The sequence below is a fragment of the Peromyscus leucopus genome, chromosome 2 (assembly GCF_004664715.2).
Source record: "Peromyscus leucopus breed LL Stock chromosome 2, UCI_PerLeu_2.1, whole genome shotgun sequence".
In the NCBI taxonomy this organism is placed as follows: domain Eukaryota; kingdom Metazoa; phylum Chordata; class Mammalia; order Rodentia; family Cricetidae; genus Peromyscus; species Peromyscus leucopus.
This window is the reverse complement of record NC_051064.1, coordinates 61,363,730-61,388,058: the sequence shown is the minus strand read 5'-3', so window position 1 is coordinate 61,388,058 and position 24,329 is coordinate 61,363,730. Positions and strand designations below refer to the sequence as shown.

Genomic DNA, 24,329 nt, shown 5'->3' with positions numbered 1-24,329 from the left:
GGAGACAGGTCATACACACACACACATCCTGGGGATTTGTGCAAAGGAGGCAAAACCTTAGTGAACGAGGCCCCTGGAGAAACTTGACCATCAGAAAAAGAGAGTGATGCAGGCAGGTGAAACCCAGTAAGAGCCATCCAAGAGTTCATACTGACCTGTCTCTGTCTGTCTGTCTGTCTGTCTGTCTGTCTACACAGGGCCTGCCTGTGTTTTGTGAGCTCTGTCCTCTGGAGAGTCCTGCCATGACTCTGCCAAGCAGGAGAAGGGTCCGGGGTCTCCAGAACCCTTAAGGAAAGTCGTTGGCACAGAAGATAAGCATTTTCTGTGAGTCGTGAGTACTGGAGGTGAGGAAGACTTGAGGCACAGGCCAAAAGAAAGGTCCCTTGGTTCAGCCCGTCATCTTCCTGTCTGAAGAGAAGAGCCACACCACTGGAGCCAGGAGAGAGCCACCTCACTCTACAGTGTCCTTGATGGGGCCACCAGGTGACTGCTCCCTAAAGCCATACCCACTCTGCCTCCTTCATCCAAGGTGCTTCTTCTGACTGAAGTGGTGTGCACAGTGAGGGCCGGCTGATGCTTTAGGCCGGCTAGAATGTGATGTCCCAGCCACGGAGGAGAGCCCAGAGAAGGGGCTTCCCTTGGTCTGCACATGGCCTCAGCAGGAAGCCTCACCACCACATAAAACGCTCTCCTGCAGGCTTGCCAGATCCCTGCGTGCCCAGTGTGCTCCTGGGCCTGTGCCCTTCAGCCAGGACCCTGTGCTCACTGGCTACTTGTTCACATGACACTGGAAAACCTTGCCTTTCCAGAGCCTCTCCTGGTGCGGGCTGGTGGGGAGCGAAGTCCCACTCAGAGGTCCGGTGTTGTGTTCCCGCCAGGGAAGGCTGGCCTCCATCCACAGCAGGGGTTGGAAGGGCCCCTGCACACCACGTGTGACTGTGTTGAGATTCCTTGCTCATAGCTATGATGTCCTTACCCCCCCTCCTCTTGCTCCTGGTCTGTGGTTGGCATCCTTGCTGCCCTCCCTCGGCTTGGCCCTCCTGTTGGAAAGGCAAGAAGAACAAAGGCTCCTTGACCGTCCTCTCTCTCTTGCTGTTTGTCTTGACAGCATTTGGCTGGCCGACCTCACCTGGAAGGCTGTCTTCACATGGGAGCCACCCTGGTGTCGCTCCCACCCCTCACCCAGGCAGGCCCTATCTTCTCTTGGGTCTGGAGAGGGTGTGCTTGCATATTAGAGGGACCCTGGAGCCCACCCTGTGATCGAGGGGGCTGCTGTGAGCCACAGCCGGGTCTCCCAGAGTCCTTTCCACCATACACCACAGAGCTAGAATCCTCCCCTCCCCTGGCCTGGTGGACGCCGGGCACAGGGGAACCGAGGCCTGGGGGACACTATGGAGTTGGTTGTGCCCCAGGCAGGGTGGCCCAAGGTTGCTGGAGACTGGGTAGCAGCAGGGTCTGCCACCAATGGCCCCCTTTGCCCTGCCACTGTGAATGCATGGTCCTCAAACCCAATGCCCCTCCCACTCCTGGAAGGTACTGGGAAGTTCCTAAGAGATCAGACCTCACCCCTCCTGGGCCTGGCTCACCTGCTCACTGCCTTCTGGGCTTGAGGTGCTTGAGCGTCCTCTGCTTTGTCTAGGTTGTAGTCTCTGGGCTTTGGTTCATTGTCCTAGGATGTAAGTTCAAAGCACTGCTTAGTAATTCTTTTCTTCTGGGAGCTAGCAAGAAAGGGGGAAGCATTTTCATAACTGGTTCTCTAGGCAGGTGCAGTGAAGGAGCCTATAAATGGGTAGGTGTGGAATGCCAGGAAGCCTCGGTGCCCAACCCTTTCAGGTGGCAGTGGTCAAGCCAGGACCTGGGGACAGCTGTGGTGGAGGCCTTGCAGGCTGTGACCAGAGGGTGAGTCCTGGAGCAGCTGAGCCTGGGTCTCCCAGCAGCCCGGGGACCTCAGCTAGCACAGGAATGGTAACTGGCATGGGAAACTGGCCTTGCTCAGGATCCACTGAGGATCCCGGAGAGCCTGACCACGGTGGTGGGGCGCTCTGTCATTTCACAAGCTGGTCTGGAGACAGTAGTTTCCGGGATGCTGATGGAGAGTATCCCTGCAAGCAAACAGGGACTCCAGAGGCTGACCTCGGGTCCTGGCTCCCTGGACCACAGTGGCAGGGCCACATCTGAGTGCCAGGACTTTAAGCAGCCCCTGAAATACCTGGTTGGACTCATTTCTGACCCCCACTCCCCGTCAGGGTGAAGAGCCTGATGCCCCACTGTCCATTTGGTTTCAAATCCAATGCCCCTTCCTGTTTCCTTTGATGGAGACACAGGCAATCCCTGGGCTGTTTTTCCTAGTCTGCTGAGTGCTAACTCAGGCAAGGAGACTCTAAACCAGGATGAGAGAAGCTGGTGGCGGGAATGGGCGTGCCTCCCATAATGCCTTTGTCCGGATTGCCTTGGCATCTTGGCATTTATGACCTTGGTACGACCTTCATCTTGCTGGTGACAGCACTGGTCCTTGGGGACTCCTTGAGTTTCATCCCCTTCCTGTGGGGCAGATAACCATGTGCTCATGGGCACTTGGTTTTGTGGTCCTTGGGTTGCTGTGTTCCTTGCATTGGCCACAGTCAAGCCCTGTCCGTGGTTCTCAGAAGTTGTGATGTGCTCAGCGACTGGCCTGTACTCCTGAGTCACATTATTCCTCCATGAGCTCTGTTCTGGGATAGCCTGGGGCCTGGGTCTCCTGTTTCCCTTCCTCTTTGCTGAAGCAAATGCCAGCGTGGGTTTCCTCCCAGGATACTTCGTGCTTTCCTTGTAGAATGTCTCAGCCTTCTTGGGCTCTGTGACGTCTCCTGTGGTCCCTCTCTCGGCCTTTTTAAATCTTCTTTTTTCCCCGGGACTTGTGAGTGCGTGAGCACCATGAGACACGTGGCCATCTGTCCCTGGTGCTCTCTGTTCTCTGCGATTGGCAAGGATTTGTGCCTTGTTGGATTCTGAGAGTGGGTGCTGCCTGGTGAGGGGGTACAACCTGAGGACTGGTTTATAACTAAAGATCAATCCCTAATAAAACACAGACACTGAATGAAAAATAGCTCTGAACTGGGAAGGCCGGGACCGAGTTCCTGACAGAGTATCTGTGAGAGCGCATACCCCATGAACAGCGACTTAGTGCTGAATTCCACAGGTGGAGGGTTGGCAGGTCTTAGGCTGGCCGTGTTCTTGGACACTAGTCACCGTCATCGATGAATTTGTGGTGAATCAAACCCTGGTCCTTTTCTCACTGCGGAAATTAGGTTGTAACATATGAATTTGGAAGGACACCAACCCTCAGGTCATGGCATGCCCCAAAGAAAGTGGCATGTTCAGGAAGAAGAGACTCCAGATTCTGTCTGTGGCCTTGGGACAGGGCGAAAGGCAGTGGGTGGGGGAGGTGTGGTTCCTGATAGGCAGGATCCAGCATCATGTGGAAGGGGTGACAAGCTGCTAGGCGGGGTTTCCTGGATCAGACAGGGCAGCACCGAAAGCCACCTCCCTGACTGGGTGGCCAAGGGGCAGACTCCTCTCCTGCCTCCTGCAGGACAGAGCATCCAGGTCTGCCATTCCTCTCAGGTCTTGGCTGTATCTATTACTGCTCCTGAAGTCACTTTCCACAGAAGCTGTGGCTCCCTATAGATGGGAACAGGACAGAGGCAGTCTCAAAAGTGTCCTGGGCCATATGGCACAGGTCCAAAGACTTCCTGATGTTCCCTCCCCCCTCCCAGGTGGCTCTCACTGTCCCTTCCCATGGGTTCTTGCCTTGTGCCAGTCTTCTCTCAGAGCTGGAGGTGTTTAGACGCAGCCAGGGAGAGGGAGCCCTCTTGTGCTGGCCCAGACTGTTCAGCTCTTTAGACAGTGTGCCTGCTGAAGCCTCTCTGGGCAGCTCTTCACAGGGCTCAGCCACGCTCCAGGGATGAGGGAGCAGCAGCGTCTTCACCACCAGCCCTTCGGTCCCGAGGCCTCTGGACATGTGAGCTCTGGCTCTGTCCTGCCAAGCTTGCCTTTGTGTTCTCTGCTTCACTATGGGTGTCTCTGAGGACATTTGCTTGGCTTTTCCGAGTTCCACCCGTCCCTCCGAGCCTCTGAGGAGGAGAGGAGAAACAATGCCCCTGGCTTTTTCTGTCTTTACCTCTGTTTCCCTTGCTGTGTCTGTCTCTTGTTGTCAACCTGCTTGGCCAGTTGGAAGCTACTGAATTCTGTCACGTGGCAGAAAGTTGATGCCTACCCCTCCCAAAGATGGAAAACATGGGAGGGCTGTGGAGATGGTTCAGAGGTTAGCCTTGCCGCTCACTGTAGGGGAAGGAGACGAGAAGCTTGCTGGGGATTTCCTGCTTTCAGCCTAGTGGAGATGTGAACCCCGGGTTCAGCAAGAAGCCCTGCTTTGAGGGGGGATGCAGAGTGGTAGAGGACATGGCTGCCCTCTTCGGGACTCTATGAGGGGACAGGTGAGGCCAGTGCACACAGTCTGATAAAGGAAGGGACCAAAGCCCCTGGTTTAGGAACCCTATGGGAGCAGACCTCCACCACCAGCCTCACATGTCTTTCTCTGTCTTCTTGAAACATGGGGTTCTCCCTGAGGTTCAGTCACACGTGAGAACTCCTGAAGAGACAAGAATGGCCTGTGATCTGAAAGTCATTCCATGGCCCTCAGCCCAGGATAATTTGTTTCCATAACTAGATCACAAACTTCTCACACTAGCTTTGAGATGCAAAGTTCTCTTGCACACACACACACACACACACACACACACACACACACACACACACAACACATACCCTTCATCATCCTCACAGTTAAATTCCTCTATCCTCCCTGTAAGCTAGACAGTCTCTGGTCCTCCTCCTCTACCCTAGGATAGTCCTCCTTGGACTCCACCTGATCTCACAGGTACCTCAACATTTATCCAGAATTTTTTTGTATTCCTAAAGTACCAGTTTTAAAACATGTTTGCAAAAATGAATGCACTAGCATACATTATGAATGTCTTAGAACTGGGGGAACAGTAGTCTCACACTTAGAAATGTGGGGTATCCCTCGTTCTTGTCACAACGCAGTCCTCCAAAGACTTAGATGCCCCAGACCATCACGTAGTCATTGTGACTGCTTTTATGGCTCCCCCAGCCCCTTCAGCAAGATTGTGTTGGGTCCAGAGCTGGGACAAATATCATGGCAGTCTGGGAAACGGGACAGATGAGAGGGGAGGTGTCGACCACAGCCTCCAAGCTCCACGCAGCACTGTATGCAGGCTTTTCACCTGCCCTGAGTCCTCCGCCTTGCCTTCTCTCTCACTTGCTTCAGAGCCTTCTCTTGGTTCAGAGGGTGTTCATTGGTAGGACTGAGCCTTGACCAGTGCCCACAGCTCCTAAGTGGAAGTCAGTCTGAACCCAGCATAGAGTCAGGGGAATTGCTTTCTTGTCCGTTTGATAGAGGACAGGAGGAAGCTGAGGTAGGGTTTCATGACTTACAATCTCTTCCCTCCATTGGGCTCAGATGAGGGTGTGAATACGGCAGCGTGGGCTGAACAGTGATATCCTTGAGGGGCCCAACTTTATCCTGAATCTTGAGATGTGCCTGAGTTCCCTGTGCTCTGAGGCCCCTAGTGCCTCCCATAGTCAGTCACTGTGACTGGAGCCCTAGTTCCCAGGGCTACCACTGATATCTTCAGCAAGATTGTGTTGCCGGTACCACTGTGCCCTCCTGTGGTCGCGTTTGGTATTTATTGGCACTCCATGGATGCCCTGGTGCTGTCCAGCTTATGTTCATTTCAGATCCCTGTGACCATTCCGTTATGTGTTTGTTTTGTATATCCTCACACACATACAGCATATTTATGAAATGCCATGTATGTTAGAGATGTTCACTGCTGCTCAGTGGTGAAGACCACACCTGTAATCCTGGCACTTGGGAAGTTGAAGGGGCAAGGTTACCTTGGGTTTTTTTTTTTTTTTAATTCTACATATCAGCCATGGATTCCCTTATTCTCTCCCATCCCGCTCCCCTCCCCTTCCCTCCAGCGCACCCCCCATTCCCATCTCCTCCAGGGCAAAGCCTCCCCCGAGGACTGAGATCAACCTGGTAGACTCAGTCCAGGCAGGTCCAGGCCCCTCCTCCCAGGCTGAGCCAAGCATCCCTGCATAAGTCCCAGGTTTCAAACAGCCAACTCATGCAATGAGCCCAGGATCCGGTCCCACTGCCTGGATGCCTCCCAAACAGATCAAGCCAATCAACTGTCTCACCTATTCAGAGGGCCTGATCCAGTTGGGGGCCCCTCAGCCGTTGGTTCATAGTTCATGTGTTTCCATTCGTTTGGCTATTTGTCCCTGTGCTTTTTCCTATCTTGGTCTCAACAATTCTTGCTCATACAATCCCTCCTCTTTCTCACCAATTGGACTCCTGGAGCTCCACCCGGGGCCTAGCCGTGGATCTCTGCATTCAGTTCCCTCAGTCATTGGATGGGGTTTCTAGCACAACAATTAGGGTGTTTGGCCATCCTATCACCAGAGTAGGTCAGTTCGGGCTGTCTCTCGACCATTGCCAGCAGTCTATTGTGGGGGGTTACCTTGAATTTAAGGCCAGCCTGTGGTACCATTCAATGGTAACAAGAATTCAAAAGAGAAATCTTCAATAAACCATGAAAAAAAAATCATCAAAGACTAACTAATTTATTTGTCCAATGTCGGGATTTAAAAGATCTAAAGCATAAAACGGAATATGATTTCTTTAGGAATTAACATGCTCCAAGTGGCCTCAAGAGCATCGCTTCCCCACCTCATCTTAACTAAAACTATAGTCCTCAGATTAAAAACCTCTGTTTTTAGGTAAAACTTTTTCCTAAGAAAATATCTTCTCCCAAGAACAGCGTTATTTAATTTGGAAGAAGTAAGTCTGAGACACTTATTTTAGGATTCCTTAAGACACCATCTGTTCCCAGCTCTGTGACCTTAGCCTGTGTTCCCTGACCTGGACCTGCATGGTCAGAATCCCCTGGAGTCCTTGTGGGGACAACCCGGGCTCAACCCCCGCTGTCCGTCTCACCCCAAGGCCTTCAGTAGCCTGAGCGCTACTGTGTGTGATGGTGCTGCTGCTGCCCCTCTTAGAAGAACTGAGACGCTAAAGCTCCAGACCCCTGTGTGTCTCAGCAACCTTGAAAGAAGGGAGTCTTCTAGCCAGAAGGCAGAATTTAAATAAGATCGATTGATCTGAAAAGAGGAGTAACCCGGTGTGTCTAATGGAATGAATCCTCACTTCCCTGGCTGGCAGAGTCTGTGTCTGAGAAGCCACACAAGTTTGTGCCGCTCTGAAGAGGAAAAGAGCCATGTCGGGAGGAGAGCAGCCTGTGAAGGAGCAAGTATCCCGGTATACGTTAGTCCTGTAGATTACAGCATCTATCTGCTCACTGTAGCCAAGGAGCAGGGAGCACAGTGCAGGTCATGAGGGGTGAGATGCGTTCTCTACACACTGAAGTCTTACTTTTTATGTGCATAGGTTTTTGCCCACATGTATGCATGTATAGTTATCCATTTAGTTCTCACAATAATCCTACAGGAGAGAAGCTATTGTCACTGTATCATAAGTGAGGAAAAGCCATGGGACAGAAGCTAAGACACTCCGTTATTCAATACCAGGGCTGGGATGCCCCCTCCAGATTCAGGGTTTGAAGCGCAATACTGTGTGTGAAATATCCTGCTGTTCAGGAGCAACAGTTTGAGGCAATGCAGTCAGCTTTGCTGAAGAAGGGCCTCTGGCTGCAGGTGTGGATGAGTCCACCTTGTTCATAGATTCACACAGATGTCCATTTAGGTCCCCCTCCCCCATCTCAGAACACCGTGTGGAAGCATGAGAGGCTTTCAGACAGGCACGGAAGGAGCAGGACCATATTTGAACTCAGGATAGGGTCCACCACGTTCTTCATTTCACAGAGGTCAAGAGGTTACTGAGGCCAGGGTGAATGAGATGAGTAAAGACCGTGTTTCCGGGGCTGGAGAGATGGCTCAGAGGTTAAGAGCACTGACTGCTCTTCCAAAGGTCCTGAGTTCAATTCCCTGTAACCACATGGTGGCTCACAACCATCTGTAATGAGATCTGGTGTCCTCTTCTGTATACATAATAAATAAATAAATAAATAAATCTTTAAAAATAAATCTTCTGTATACATAATAAATAAATAAATAAATAAATAAATCTTTAAAAATAAATCTTCTGAAAGCCGGGCGGTGGTGGCGCACGCCTTTAATCCCAGCACTCGGGAGGCAGAGGCAGGCGGATCTCTGTGAGTTCGAGGCCAGCCTGGGCTACCAAGTGAGTCCCAGGAAAGGCGCAAAGCTACACAGAGAAACCCTGTCTCGAAAAACCAAATAAATAAATAAATAAATAAATAAATAAATAAATAAATAAATCTTCTGTATACATAATAAATAAATAAATCTTTAAAAAAAAAAAAAAAAAAAAAGAACCGTGTTTCCCTTGGTTTCAGCTGGGTGCTCTGCCCTTAGTCCATCTAAAGATTAGCCGGCTCGTTACCTGGGCAGTCCTGGCATGTCATGAACTACCAAGCAACTCTTCCCAGAAACCTTAAAGGCATGGAGATTCTCTTTTCTCCAAGTCATTGCTCCCAGACATGTTCCTGGAAGGAAATAGGTCCAGGTTCCCTATTAAGGCCATCTCTGCAGAGGCGTTAGGCTGAGCACGATTGAGGGAAGTAAGGAGTCCATGGCTCCTGCACTGCGCGCTAACGACCTGCAGAGGGCGCGCATCTCACTCGCTGTCTCCCTGGCTAGAAGCCCAGCTGCGGTTTTGTTTTGTGGGTCCTGGTCCTGATGGGCGACGAGAGGAAGAGAGCTTTGCTACTGCAGAGACAAGTTCCTTACACGTTAAAGAAGAAACTATTTTCTGGATTTTCCCATGAGTTCTTCCCCTCCTTTTCCCTCATGTACCCTTTTTACAAACCCAAGTTTAAACAAACATTCGTCCATTAGGTGTCTGAAGGCTCACACACGTGATATTCCTCCCCACCCCACGTTCAACACGGTTTCTGGGAAGAAATCGCCCCCTCACATTCAGAGGAAAATAAAGCTGCAGCCTTGTTGTTGAAGGGGCCCCGCGGGAGGACGAGAGAGGGGGGACCTGAGATAGAATGAAACTTGTTATTTTGTACAATGAATACATGATTAATAAGAATGCCATGCGCGACTAGACGGTGTTGAATGGGACCCACCTTTGAGGTGAAGGATAGGAAGCCAGCTGCAGTCGCCGGGATTCGATCTGCACAGAATGTAGTTCGCATGGGAGTGCACACCTAAAAAGCACCTATGCGGGTCTGGAGTGGGTGGGAGTCAGAACGCGATGCTCCGAAAAGAAGGAATCCCAGGGCTTCTAAAGGGGTTTGAGTAAAAGATATTGACTGAGGACTCTGTGTGCTGGAATCAGGGTTGTAGGCCAGGAATAGACCAGATCCCCTCGAAGGAAACTGAACTGTTACTATAAAATTTATAAAGTACCGCGAGACCTCAGGAGGGATGAACTAATAATAGTGTGCCGAAGTTATTGGAGGCAGAGGAGTGAGTGCTGAGATCCAAGGATGCTTCAGCTAAGGAGAGTCAGCATCTTCCCTGTGACACAGAGGAAGTTCACTAACTCTCAAGACACCATGATCTTTGTGGGGCAGTACTGTGCCCCACGGCAATTTCACAGGGGCAGTCCTTTGTCGGTCACAGTCTAGTATCTGCACAGAAACTCTCCCCGCCTTCATATCTCTAGAGGACCTCAGAGTCTGACTTTGGGACCAGTCATGACAGGCCAGCTTGCCGATCCTGTTTTATATCTCTCTGCCCAGGGTGGGGCAGTCAGATTTCCCCTGGACAAGGAGCATGTCTGATGCATTTAAGTAGGTGCTTTAAATTTTTTGGCAATATTATGCAAAGTGAAAGAAAACAAGTACAAGAGGTCATACAGGTATTTCAGCTATATAAGGTTTCCAACAAAGGTAAAAATCACTGTGAAAGTCCCCAGAAGCAAGACAACTTATACCGAACTATCTACATTAGAACATCAATGATTATGGAGGAGCTGGAATGTGGCATGTTCAAATCTAATTACAATTAATTGGGCTATCTTTATTCCCTCAAGAGCCATTCCTTGCCCACCTCTATGTAGGACCTAACATCTACCAGGTGTGGTATAATCTTTCGGAATGTGTTAACTTTGTGAAACTGTTGCTTCGTAAGAAGATGGAATTTAGAGTCACCTGAATCTGTGTTCCCCAGGCCATGGTCACTCATATCTGGCTCTAGAATAAGCTCTGTCTTACCCCTTGAGGCGAGAGCTGTGTTTGTATATTGACCCCGCAAGGACAAAGGGCGGCAAGGGCTCAGGGAAGGAGGAAGTGACTGATTAATGGGTATCAATTTTCTTATCAACTGATGAAAAATGTCTTGGAAATAGATAGGGTAATAGTTGAACAACATTATAAATATACCAAATGCCACAGAACTGTCTCCTCAAAAATGGTCAATGGTTAATTTTATGTCGTTACCCCTCAAAAAAAAAATCAATCATTCACCATACAGAGGGAACATGATTCATGAATATAGATTTCACATGCACATAGATATTTGTTAGTCATGTGAGATCCCGATGGAATAAACTCTATTTGTGGGTTAAAAAAAAAAAAAAAAAAAAAAAAGTTTGGTAAGTATTTTAACTCGTCACTTTTTGTTGCTGTGCCAAAATGCCAGAGACAAAAAACGGAAGGGGGCATAGTTTTGTTTTAGCTCCTGGCTTCAGAAGGTTTACCCCACAGTGAACTAATTCCATTGCTTTGGGGCCCAAGGAAAGGAAGAAGATTGGGGGGGCGGGGTTTACAGTGGCGCCGAGCTGCTCACTTCACGGCAGCCAGGAAGTACAGAAAAAGGAAGGGGCTTGGCATAGGACACTCCAAAGGCCTCTAACTGCTTCCTCCAACACCCTAAGTTCTATCACCTTCCAATGGCGCCTTCCAACTCCAGTCCATCAGTGGTTTGATCCATTGGGTAGCTGGGAATCTTCATGAACTCTCTTCCACAAAGCCCCGCCTCTGAGACTAAGCCCTGAAGGCACGAGCCTGGGCCCCAGGGGCCTTCATAGGCAAGTCAAAACAGCAGTAGACAGTTTAGCGGACCTGAGCAAAACTGCAGCTAAACTAAGCTGTGACTCTTGGATTCTGGGCTTAATGAAAACAGGAACCACAGAGGGGGTGCCCAGGCACAGGGGCTCTTCATGGAGAAGCCTCTTAAATAATCTGTGAGCTTCCAATGGAGCAGAGGCGGGAACTATGGGGCATTTCATTCAACTGTCCTCCAGGAGGGGTGTGGGCAGGGTGTGGGGGGGAGACAGGTGGGAGAGCGAACAAGGAAGAGGAAGGCAGATAGCACAGCCGTGTAAACTTTGACGTCTAACAAGTCTGAGCTTAGCCAGATTCAGCCAGGCTCGATCCCATAACTTCACCTCTTCAGCTCTGCTTTCTTTGGTCTCTGCTCTTTCCCCCCACAGAGAAGGAAAAGACAAAACTAGAGAAGAGTCAGGGCTTCCTTTCTCTTAAAATATCATCCTTACCTCAGACAGCACCCCCCCCCACACACACACACAGGTAATTCATAGCAATTACTTGTTGATGGGGCTGGAGATGGCTCAGTAGTTAAGAACATTGACTCCTTGTCCAGAAGATCCAGGTTTCCTTTCCAGCACCCACATGGCAACTTACAACTATCCATTTGCAGGGGATCTAACTTCTGCTCTCTGTAGGAACCAAGCACGCACATGGTGCACAGACACACACAGGCAAAATACCCTTACACATAAAATAAAAATGTAAAGATAAGAAAATAAGATGTGTGTTTTACATTTTTAATAACGATGTTCATCTTGTTTGTTTGGTTTTGTTTGAGACAAAGTCTCACTCTGTAGCCCAGGATGGCCTGGAACTCACTACGTCACCCAACCTGGTCACGAACTCAGGACAATTTCCTGCCTCGTCCTCTCGAGTGCTGGGGTTATAAGCATCAGCTACCACCCCTGGCTTAATAACTCTACTTAAAGGGCCTCTTAGAAGGATACACTTGGAGAACAGACCAGAGACCTAGAAAACTAAACAGTCACAAAAGCTGCTCCCCCACCCAGTGGTTTTCAAGTTCTTGCCTCTGGAATTCAAAGCATAAAATGTATGGATACCAAAGGGTGAGTTTTAGAGATAAGCCTGTCATAGGTGGGTAGGTGGGAAGTTAGGGGACCCTGCCCCTGTGTAGCAGGGGCAGGTCTCTGGGAATAGATAACAAAAGGTACTACTTTGGGGCCTTGTGAGGGTCTTACGGTACCAACTACAGTGAGATGTGGGAGAGGGATGAGCTGGCCAGTCCAGGTGTCTTCTCTCAGTTCCAGTCATGTCCTCATGTGTAGCTTAAAGGCAAGGTAGTCAGGGGCCAGGAAGCAGAACTCTCTTTGGATGTTCCTGACCTCCAGCAAAGGCATCTTCAGAACCGCATTGGAGTCCGTGTCCTAGCTGACTAGTTTCTGCCTCCTTGTTTTACCGCCATCAGTATGAAGTACGAGGTGGCAGGCACTGGGCTGAGCAGGTGACTGGATTCCTGGCTCTAGACATCTCATATTCCGTTCACCAGGAGATCACCAGGAAGCGGACTTGACTAGTTCATCTTAATTAAATAGTCTAACCACGCTTTCTTTCTACATTTAAAGAACTCCTCATTTTAGAAACTTGACCTCCAGCCTTAGCGGGGTTTAAACTACTTGTCCCATCCTCTGTTTCTTGTGTTCGACTCTCAGAAAGGCAAAGTTCGAGTGCCAGAAAGGTCCATAGATCTGGTCATCAAAACATGCTGAAACTTGGGACCTTCCAGCATTACAACAACACTAATGACTGGGAGTCCCTTCTAGTGACCCAGCAATGCATGATATTCCTCCCCCACCACCCAACCCGTACCCCCTCCACCCCCTCACCCACCCACCTCCCCCCCCCACCCACATGACATCCCTCCCCCACCTCCCACCCTTCCCCCATCTCCATCCCACCCCCACCCCCCCACACACCACACCACACCCCCACCACCACCACCACCCACCCATGGAAAAAAAATTGAAGTGGGTTCAAAGTGTGTGCATTTTAAAAAGCATGTGTTCTGTGCAGTCTCCCATCCAAATGTTTGATATCTATCTTAGTCAGTGTTCAATTGTTGTGAAGAGACATCATGACCACAGCAACTCTCATACGGGAAAACATTTAATTGGGGCTGACTTACAACTCAGAGGTTTAGTTCATTATCATCATGGTGGGACATGGCAGCATGCAGGCAGACATGGTACTGTGTGTTCCACATCTTGAGCAGACAATAGAAAGTACTGTCTCTCTGGGCCTTTAATCCCAGCTCTCTGGAGGCAGAACCAGGAGAATCTCTGTGAGTTCTTGGCCAGCCTGGTCTACAGAGTGAGATTCAGGACAGGAACCAAAACTACATAGAGAAATTCTGTCTTGAAAAATGGGAAAAAAAAAAAAAAAGAAAAAAGAAAGAAAGAAAGAGAAAAGAAAGTACTGTCCCACTGGCCGTGACTTGAACATATAGGAGACCTCAAAGCCCACCCCCATAGTGACATGCTTCCTCCAACAAGGCCACACCTCCCAATAGTGCCGCTCCCTTTGGGGGCCATTTTCTCTCAATCCACAATATCGTTTTGGTTTTAGGAAGCAGAGCTGATAATTTGTGATTATTATGAATCTTAAATGTTTTTGCAAAACAAGTCTAATCCTGCTCAATTGTTTAATTGGCCTTTTCTTTTCCTAATCTGCACCCAATCTTATTCTCCCTTGTTGTTGGAGGTTTTTACCTTTGGGGCGGGGGGATACCATCCAGCTTCCAAGTAAATCACTCAAGGAGGCTTATTCTTAATTATGAATACCCAGCCTTAGCTTGACTTAGTTTCTAGCCAGCTTTCCTTAAATTATTTTCCCATCTACCTTTTGCCTCTGGTCTTTTCCCATTCTCTTACTTCTGTAAATCTTACTTTTTCTCCATGGCTTGCTGTGTGGCTGTGGGGCTGACCCCTGATGTCCTCCTCCTTCTCTGGTTCCTAAATCTCTTTCTCTCCTCCAAGATTCCTCTCCCTATTTATTCTCTCTGCCTGCCAGCCCCACCTATCCTTTCTCTTGCCTTGCTATTGGCTAGTTCTTTATTAAACCATCAGGTGTTTTAGGCACAGTAACACAGCTTCACAGAGTTAAACAAATGCAACATAAACAAAGTAACACACCTTAAAATAATATTCTACTACACTCCCGATCTGCAGTGAGCATGGGAGACTAAATCCGAATCCTTACAACAACAGCTGAGATTTTAAGGCATGAACTTCCCAGAAAAGGATTTCTGTAATCAGAGCAGGGGTTATTCAAATGAGAAATATCCCCCGTTGGCTCAGGTATTTGAGTGCTTGGTCCCCAACTCGTGGGCCTGTTTGGAGATGCTATGAAACCTTTAGGAGGTATGGCTTTGCTAAAGGAAGCATTGTCACTGGGAGTGGACCTGAGAGTTTATAGTCTCACCCCACTCCCAGTTTGCTCTCTCTTATCACTGCTTATGGTTGAAGATGTAATCTCTCAGCCTCATGCTCTGGCTGCCTGTAGTCATGCCCCTCCCCCCGTTTTAAACTCCCCCTCTGGAACTGTAAGCCAAAAATAAATGCTTTCTTCCATAGATTTGTTATTGGTTTTGTTGTTTTATTCTAGCAACAGAAAGGAAACTGATATAAAGCCTGCTGGAAATGCAGAGAGTCAATGAAAAAGAGGATCTCAGTCAGGCTACTAGGTCACAGTTGGCTTTTAGGTTGCCATCTGTGGCTTAAATATTGGTGCTCCCAGGACTAGAGAGCTTGATCAGCAGTTAAAAATATTTATTGTCCTTGCAGAGGACCTGGATTCCATTTCTAGTACCCACTTGGTAGCTCACAGTCACCCATAACTCCAATTCCAAAGGATACAACCCCCTCTTCTGACCTCCAGGGTACCAAGCATACATGTGGTGCACATACATACATGCAGGTAAAATGCTAACACACATAAAATAGATCATAATTTTAAAAAGGGTTGCTGCTTCCTTGGAATGGAAATAATTTTAAAAAGGATTGCTGCTTCCTTGGAATGGACTCAGCTTTATGCTGATGGCATACCTAAACTCAGTGGTCCACAAGGGTCAAAGGTAGTATAAACAAGGACAACTCTCCTGTCAGCCAGGAGATGGTTTCTTTCTAGAACAGGGGTTTGGCATGCCTTAGAGAGCACACTCCAGCTCCCAGGGCTAGCCTTATGCCTCACAAAGATGCTCAGAGTCTCATCTGCCCTTTGTATTTTTTATTACTTTTTTAGTTTTTCTGGTTGTTTGGTTTTTGCTTTTGAGACAGGGGTCTTACTCTCTACTTTGGGGTAGACTAGAATGCACTTGGTGGCCCAGTCTCGCATGGAACTCATGGAAATCTTCCTGTTTCTGTTTCCCAAGTGCTGCGATCATAGGCATGAGACATCACACACAGCTTTATACCCTTTGCTTTATTATTCTGGATGATTTTTCATCTTTAGTCTTGGAAACACTGAACCATTCAACAGCCTGAGTTCACTACACTGTCCAGTAGCTTCTGTGGTGTCGTTCAGTGTTGTCCTAATAGCCAGTAAGCAACATGGGAAAAAAACATCAGCAGTCAGTAATCATTTTCCCCCATTTGCTAAGTCATCAGTTTATCTATACCCTTCAAGAATACAAGAAAAGGGAATTATAAAGCTTTTCTTGCTGATCTTCCTGGACAGGGTTTGATTATGGGAACCTTGTCCCCAGTGCTGATTCATGTAGCTCCCCTGAATCTATTCAACAGAATTTATTGAACATCTAATGTGACATCTTACTCAAGGGGGACAGGTGGCCCACTCTGAAGGAGGCCTACAGTAACACAGAAGAAGAACACACAGCAAGCTGTAGAAGCTGTGGTGGGATGTGTGGGAGGTACCATGGCAGGGAGTGAGGGCAGAGGAGAGTGTGTCAATTACATTGGAAACTGTTTCCAGAACTTCTTCCTGGAGGATTTACTGTTTTTAAGCTTTACCTAGAGAAAGCCAATATCCTTGATCCACCCTTGACATCCACAATATCTTCCATTGTGTGACACTTAGCAAAGGAGCCTCTGATCTGCTGCCATCTGGTGTGTTAGGACCAATAACAGAGTGGTACAGGCTACTTGGGGACAAATTTACAGTGTTGTCATCACAAGGCATACACTTCGTGTCAAAGGGAGCAGGGGGAAGGCATTCTCTTGCCTTCCACCTTTGCTGAAAGGGTTCCTTTGACCTGATTAATCTGACTAGCCAGGGTCTCGGGAGCTGTCTACGGTGCTGATCTTATCAAGGCTTGATTGAGCCTTCCTGAAATTGCCTGTGTCCTTGTACTAGGGGTAAACCTACGGCTCACCGTAGTCTAACTCAACACATTTTCAATCCCTAAATACTTGCTGAGTACACCCTAGGAACTGAGATTCTGTGGGATTACTAATACAAAACATAAGGGAGTAGACAGAATAGTGACAGGAAAGCAATTAGGAAGAGGAAACATGGTGAGAAGTGAGAAAGTTACCACCTTTTACAGTTTGGATCTGGTGTCCCCTGCAGTTTCATGTGTTTGAACATATGGTCCCCAATCCAGATGCAGCCACTATGCCTTCCCCACCACAATGGGGCCTCCCCCCTGAGATTGCTTTAGATAGGCATTTTGTCATAGCAACGAGAAAGGCAACCAACTGACTATGCGGATGTATGCAACTTTCATGCAAATATACATGTTCAGGTAAAACACACATTGTAGATCTTTTTTTTCACATTCTAGATCTTTACGTGAAGAGAGAAATGACATCTTCAGCAACAAAGGGGTACAAAACAAATTTCCTTTGGCTAATCTGAAAGAATCAAGCCAATGTTCATTGGACTCTCAAGGAAACGAATGCTGTGAGACATCCATCTGAACAAACTCACAATGTAGTACCATGACACAATGACAGTAAATATGGTTCTGCTGCTCAGTCAAGTGTTTTTATCATAGTGTAACTGAAGATGCCTTTCTCATCTGTAAAGATTCATGGGAACCTAATAATCTAAAGAAAACTGTGCTAGATTACCTCAGTACCTCCACCTTATATACTAAAGAGTGAAACAGTGGATGAAGTTTGTTTTCAGAATTAGTAATAAGTCCTTTTTACATATCTTTCCTTTAACCTCTTAAATATCTTGAGTACCACCTTCAGAGTTAACCCTGGCCAGGGAGCTGTAGAAACTCCAAAAGGAAAAGAGAAGTTCCTGGACCATGGGTCCACTCTGCAGGAGAGGAAGGCATAAACCTCTGGGTGCATCTTCTTCCTTACCTGGAGTGGGGGGAGGAACTCCAATTGAGAGAGCCAATGTGAATCTTCCTCATTTGCCCTTGAACAAGAGACTCTTTTAAAAGGGGAGGTGGAGGAGAAGAAGGAAGAAGAAAAAGAAGGAGGAGGAGAATAAGAATAGGAGGAGGAAGAGGAAGAAGAAATGTTGCTTTCAGAATTAGCAAAAATGGGCGTTTTCCTCCCTTGACTGCCTGATTAATGCTTGAAGTCCAGCTTAAACACGGAGACACCATCACATCAGGAAACATCTCCCCATTCCTCCCTCTTCCTCCCAAGCTGCAGTTGTCCTCTATTTCTTAATACTCTAATCCATTGTTCCTGTCTTGGTGGATTACAGTACAACTGATTTTACATGACACTGCAGATGAGAACAGAAAACACAGTGTAGCTGCTTTTGTACCTGCACTGTCTGGTGCAGTACAAGCCATGCAGCAATCTCAATGTGCCATTGAGTCCCAGTGGCTCCTTGCCCCTGTGTATCTGTGTCCATGTGGCTGGGTAGGAGTATACACACTGTTCCTCAGAACAAGGCAAGAAAAAGTTAACCACTGCTGGGCTCTTTGTTAGGCTGCTAAACTCTGGTGGTAGGGGGCTTTAGATCATATTCTCTCTGCTGAGATTCTGTGGTCTAGAGAGAAATGTAGAGGTTAAAATGCTGTGGGGTCAGGAATGTGGGGTGTTGGTGCTGAGTTGGACATATCTGGGCCTGAGTGTCCATGTGGGTACTGTTGCTCCTGGAGCACTTGCATGGCCTAGACATCCAGAAAAGCCATGCTGCTTCCTAGTGAGCTGCTGAAATCTGCCAGGGCTTTTGAGGTTTGTTCCTTTGCCAGAATGAAATGCCTGGCTGGGGATCCAATCATTCTTGTGGGAGTCAGGGACTTCATGCATTATTGGCCCCAGTCTGGCCCTAACACCCAACTCTAGTGTCCAATGGTGTTATTTGCCAAGTGTGGTTACATTTCCCATCCATGACCCTCCAGTTTTGATAGAAAATGTTTTAAATGTAAGAATGATGCATCTGCATGGGGTCCCCTTCTTCAATACGAAATTTGTGACCTTCAGCTAGCCATTTGTCCTCTGGCTATGAAACCATAGAAACGAGGACCATACATAACTTGCTCACTGCTGAATTCTATTTACTTAGCACTGAATTTGGCATATAGACATACTCCATAGAGTCAGGGTTTGTGTGATGGATAATATTGATTGTCATCCTAGAATCACCTTGAAGACAAACCTCTGGGTGTATCTGTGGAGCAGTTTCTAGGTAGGTTAATCGAGGTGGGGAGACTAAACATTGCAGCTCAGAGGGAAAGGTATTCTGGCAGTCGAGAGCCAAGGAACACCACGAAGTCACCATAAGCGTAGCAGTTTACAGCCCTGCACCAGGGAAAGGTTTCCTCAGTGCAAGTGTAAGAACTCAGCTCCATCAGGGGAGGGTTTCCCCAGGGAAGTTGTTACAGCTCTGCTCCTCTCTGCTCTGCTCCAGAGAAGTGTTACAGCCCTGCTCAGGTCCCCCCGCCCCGCCCCCCAGTGTAACTGTAACAACTCTGCTCTGCTAGGGGAATTTGTTACACTTCTGCTCTGCTCCAGTTCTGGCTCCAGTAAAAGCTGTTACAGCAGGGATCTCCTCAGGGAAAAATGTCACACTGCACAACAAACCTCAGTCAAGGAAACATCTAGGAAGGTGGCTGCCTTGGGTGAGAAACAGCAGCAAACTGAGCAGGGTACAGAGCTTATACAGGGTTTTGTTGGGAGCTGTACAGCCAAATCTTGGATCAGCATATGACTACCTGTCCAACCAGTTTCCTTGTGGCAAGGCACCTGTGGAAACAGACTCTCACTTGGCAAGGACAGGACAGCATAGGAATTTGCAAATTCCATGCAGCTTGCAGGCTCTTTTCTCTCTCATTATATTGGTGATTCTTTGGGTGGTTTTTAGTTTTATTTTATCAGTCACACATGCAATAGCTGTAATTTTCCCTGGAAATTTTGCTCTTTCTCGAATAATTTCCCCCAAGATTCAACAGGGGGCTAATAATTCTCAAATCTCTTATCTGGAGTTACTAACTACAACTCCCAATCCTGGGAACTTTTCTGACTCAAGAGAAACAGTTAGGTACATATGAGAAAACAACACTTGGAACACTAACCATATCTCACAGTTCTGGAAAGGAGACTAAGGCATGCATACATAGAATAGGGGGAAAGCCTCAGGAATACACATATAGTGCCAGCTGTTGAGAGTAAGTTCCCTGGACACCAAGAATGGAATCATTGGTAGGATCTGGTATGCTCCAAGAGGAAAAAATACAATGCAAAATGGGTGGATAGATCCATCTTTTACCATACATAGGAGCTTATATTGGTGGAAGAAGCCTGGTATAGTGAGATGGGAAGAGAGCGCTTTATCAGGGTCTGCCTTTATCACAGGACCCTCCTGTAGAAAAGGGAACTGTAGAAAAGCATATCTTGCAGACAAGAAAGAATTGTCTGGGTTTGAATATTGTCCTTAAAGCATTGTTCCCATGTCTATTACTTTTAACTTTGTAACCTCAAGTGGCTGCCAGCTGACATAAATGCTTCAAGAGCAGAATGTTCTTGATATTTAGTTAAGACTGCAAAGTGCTGAACTCTATGTCTAGAATAAGGTTATGAAGGGGGTGGGAAAGTCTATTTGGGGAAGCATAAAGGAGAACAATGGTCATAATGATCACAATGTATTCCTTAAATTATGATGTATTTCTTAAAGTCAAAAATAGAAACCAATAATAAAGCTGTTCATGTAACCCTGGTAAGAAAAACTCTTTAAGTATAAATAAAGATGGCCTGAGCTATTCAGGGCCACTTGAGTGCAATCCGCCCGGTGGTCAGAAGTTTTCCTTGCACCGATGCCTCTTCCCCAACTTAGGACCTGAACCCAAGCCAAGACCGGACCCTGGCAGGGTTTCTTGGGAGGCAGAGCTTTCCAGGGTGGCTCAGGGAGCTCAGGGACTGGTGGGATTCTGTGCTCAGGGATTGGTGAGTTTTCACACTCAGGGACCTCAGTGGTTGGTGGAATTCTATAGCCTGACTCAGGGGCAAACTCAGGGATTGGTGAGATTTCAAGCCCTGGTCCTGGGGTCAAGTCAGGGTCAGGGTGTTTTTGCCTTGGCCCTTTTCACCCTACAGAGACCCACGCTAACAATACATAGCACTATTCTATGGGCTGGGGTTCCAGACTGTATAGAAAGGAGAAAGTAGGTGGAGCGTCAGCATCCATCTTTCTCTGCTTTCTTGACTGGCTATGACGGGGCCAGCTGCCTCACACTCCGGACACCATGTCTTCCCTGCTCTGTTGGACTGCACCATCAAACTGTGAGCCAGAATAAACCGCTCTTGTCAGGTGTAGTGATGAGAAAAGTAACTGGTACGGTTTGGCAGTTTGGATATGAATGGCTTACCCAGATGGGGCCTAGTTAGAGGACGCAGGTCACCAGGAACATGTTCTGGGCAGTGTTATCCTGTTCATGTTGCCCCCCCCCCTTTCAGCCACATCCCCCCACCTTCATCCTCCACTACATAGCCCCAATGCCACAGTATGCTACCCAAGCCCCTGTTGCTAAGCAACCGTGGATTGTCTAAACTCTCTGAAATGCTGAGCAAATAAATCATTCCTCTCTTCAAGTCATGTCAGGCATTCCGTCACAGTGATACAATGTCTAACTAACAGGTAAGTATTCTTCAAGATTGTGAAGATGTCTTGTCTACTTTAAAATGCTATTTTGGACATGAAAGACACTTATAAAATGGAGTAGGCTCAGTGTGGATACAATACCATTTAGTCTTTTCCTTTTCGCTACTAGGGATACTCTTATACATCAGAGGCTGTTCAGATGTTCCTTGAATCCTGCAAAGAAGAACAGAGGTTTTCCTCTGTTGGTAGGCTTGCTCAGGTGAGTACTGCATGTCTTAAGTCTGTGTTCTCTTACTATGAAGAGACACCACGACCATGGCAATTATTATAAGAGAAAGCATTGACTTGGGAACTGGCTTACAGTGTCAGAAGTTGAGTTTATTATCATCATGGCGGGAAGCATGGTGGGAAGCATGGCGGGCATGCAGGCAGACACCAGAGCAGTAGCTGAGAACTGCATCCTGATCTGTAGGCAGAAAGAGACTTGAGGCTTGGCATGGGCTTTTGAAAGATCAAAGCGTACCCTGAGTAACACATTTCCTCCAACAAGGCCACACCTCCTAATCCTTCTAATGCTCTGAGTTACACTCCCTGGTGACTAAGTACTAGAATTATGAGCCTGTGGGAGCCGTTCTTATTCAAACCACTACCGTGATTGATGCTCTAGAGGCCAATTCGACAGAGAGCAAATTCTGTGACCTGGGAGTCAGGGAACCTGTTCTGTTGTCAGGAAGCAGAAATAATAGTGTGAGCAGGCCAAGCCACTGGCTCTGGGGCCCTTCTCTCTCAGAATCCCAAGGAAAGCTGAAGTAGCAGCTTTCTCTTGAGTATTTCTCATGCACATCTCCATAGCTCCAATCTCCACAGACATGAGTGCACTGGACCCCTAAGCAACACAGCATTGGCTGAAGCTGATCACGTTTTATTTCCCTTGATGTAAAAGAAGAGATAGCTGGTGTCATAGCTGGAACAGGTACGGTCAGCAGCAGCCCGGGACGAGAGGCAAAACTCAGGTCTCAGAGCAAGCACTGAAGGTTAGAAGCCCCCAGGGACTGGTCTCTCAAGGCTGTGTGACCTGATAAGCCATTTAGCCCTTCAGAACATCATCTTCGAGAGGGTCAGTGTCTTAGGGTTTGTTTTTATTGCTGTGAAAAGACACCATGACCATAGCAAGTCTTATAAAGAAAACATTTAATTGAGGGAGCTCTGCTGTGGGATGTCTTTCCGTATGCTGTGAATATGTGTTGCTCTGATTGGTTGATAAATAAAGCTACATTGGCCTCTGGCAGGGCAGGATGGAGCCAGGCAGGAAAATCCAAGAGAGATAGAAGAAAGGAGACTGGGGCAGACACTGCTAGCTGACTTCAGGAGAGGCAAGATGTAAAGTACTGGTAAGCTGCAAGCCATGTGGCAAGGTATAGATTTATAGAAATGGGTTAATTTAAGATATAAGAGCTAGCTAGCAAGAAGCCTGCTATGGTCATAGTTTGAAAATAATATAAGCCTCTGTGTGTTTACTTGAGTCTGAGCGGCTGCAGGGCCAGGTGGGACACAGAAAAACTTCCAACTACAGAGCTCACTTACAGTTTCAGAGGTTCATTATCATCACAACAAGGAGCACGATGGAGTGCAGGCAGACATGGTGCTGGAGAAGCAGCTGAGACTCCTACATCCTGCAGGCAACAGAAGTCGACTGGGCGGTATCCTGAGCATAGGAAATCTCAAAACCCACTCCCACAGTGACACACTTCCTCCAACAAAGCCACACCTTCTCCTAATAGTGCCACTCCCTAGGGGATGATGGGGCCAGTTACATTGAAACTACCAGTCAGTAAGGGGGCACATGTACAGAGTGTCTCCTTGTTAGAGAATTGCTTTTGGGGTGCACCTGAAGAGTGGCTCAGCAGTTAGGAGTCGTTGCTGCTCACATAGAGGATCCAGGTTTACAGGCAGCACCCACATGACTGTGAATTCAGTTCCAGGGGATCCCGCACACTCTTCTGGCTTTCATGGGCCAGGCACACACATGGTGCGTACATACACATATAAGCAAAACACTCATACACATAAGAATAAGTAAATCTTTAAAAAATACGTTGTCAGAGTCAGGCATGGTGTTCATGCCTTTAATCCCAGCACTTGAGAAGCAGAGGCTGGAGATCTCTGTGAGTTTGAGCCCAGCCTGGTCTACACAGCAAAGTCTAGGCCATCTAGGGCTACATATTAAGATCCTGTCTTAAAAAAAAATTAGATTCTAATTATTTCCTTCTCCCCTTGTTGTGAAGCTCATTTTTCCAGAAGGAAACTGCTAGGATGTCGCTCTTCTGTGTGGAGGTTTATTAAAGCAGTTCCCCTAAACACTGAGATTATTTGTCTCCTTTTCACAGAGACTTTGGATATGGTGTTGTTTATTATTTTCTTCCATCAATTTACTGAAACTATAGAGAAATGTTCCTGTGCACATGGACATAACATTTCCTTTATAATATCTGTGGCTGTCTGACGTCCAGAAATCCATGGACATCAACATCTCCGAAGCCAGCTGATGCTTCTCCCCAACAGCAGGGCTGTTCCGTTCGGTCCTGTCAGAGCTAACTAGCCAGGCAGAGTCCATACCTCTCAACACCTCTCCTTCACTCTCGTTGTACCTCAACTGTGGCAGCTTGTGTTGACCCCTGGGCAATGCCAATGTATGTGGTAATAAATGGAATAGAGAGCAGCGGGGGCAGGTGGCCATTTTCTGGTGGTACACTGGGGCTGGCTGGCAGCTAGCCTCTGCTGGCAGGTGCTGCTGGGACTTTGACAAGCCTGGTCCTCAGATTGCAGGACAATGCTCCTCCCTCCCTCCCTCTGCTGTGACTCAGCACTGGGGCCACCTGCAGAGCAGACTTCCGGAGGGTTAGACTCGAGGAGACAGGCTGCCTGCCTCCTGGGCCGGAATGCAGGCTGATAGCAGGCCACCAGCCACTTCAAAATATCAGAGAAGGCAAGTTGTAGGGACTCACCTAGTGACTTCTTTCACTTATGGTAACAGGTGCTCTGCTCAGTCCCCATACTGGAAGTGGTCCCCTTCAGCTTCTGAAAATTGGGACCCAAGGTACCTGCCCCCAACACTCTGGTGTCCCAGTAGAGATACAGATCACATACTGGGTCGGAGCCCAGAAAGTA

The 24,329-nt window shown here is 47.8% G+C and overlaps 1 long non-coding RNA gene across 1 annotated transcript; it reads right to left on the bottom strand.

The window, feature by feature from the left end:
• Positions 1–15,596: 15,596 nt before the first annotated feature.
• LOC119087339 lies at positions 15,597–21,023 on the bottom strand. Its single transcript, XR_005090746.1, has 2 exons — positions 20,929–21,023; positions 15,597–15,720 (listed from the first exon to the last, which is right to left on the bottom strand). It is a non-coding gene; the product is annotated as an uncharacterized LOC119087339 (long non-coding RNA).
• Positions 21,024–24,329: the final 3,306 nt, after the last annotated feature.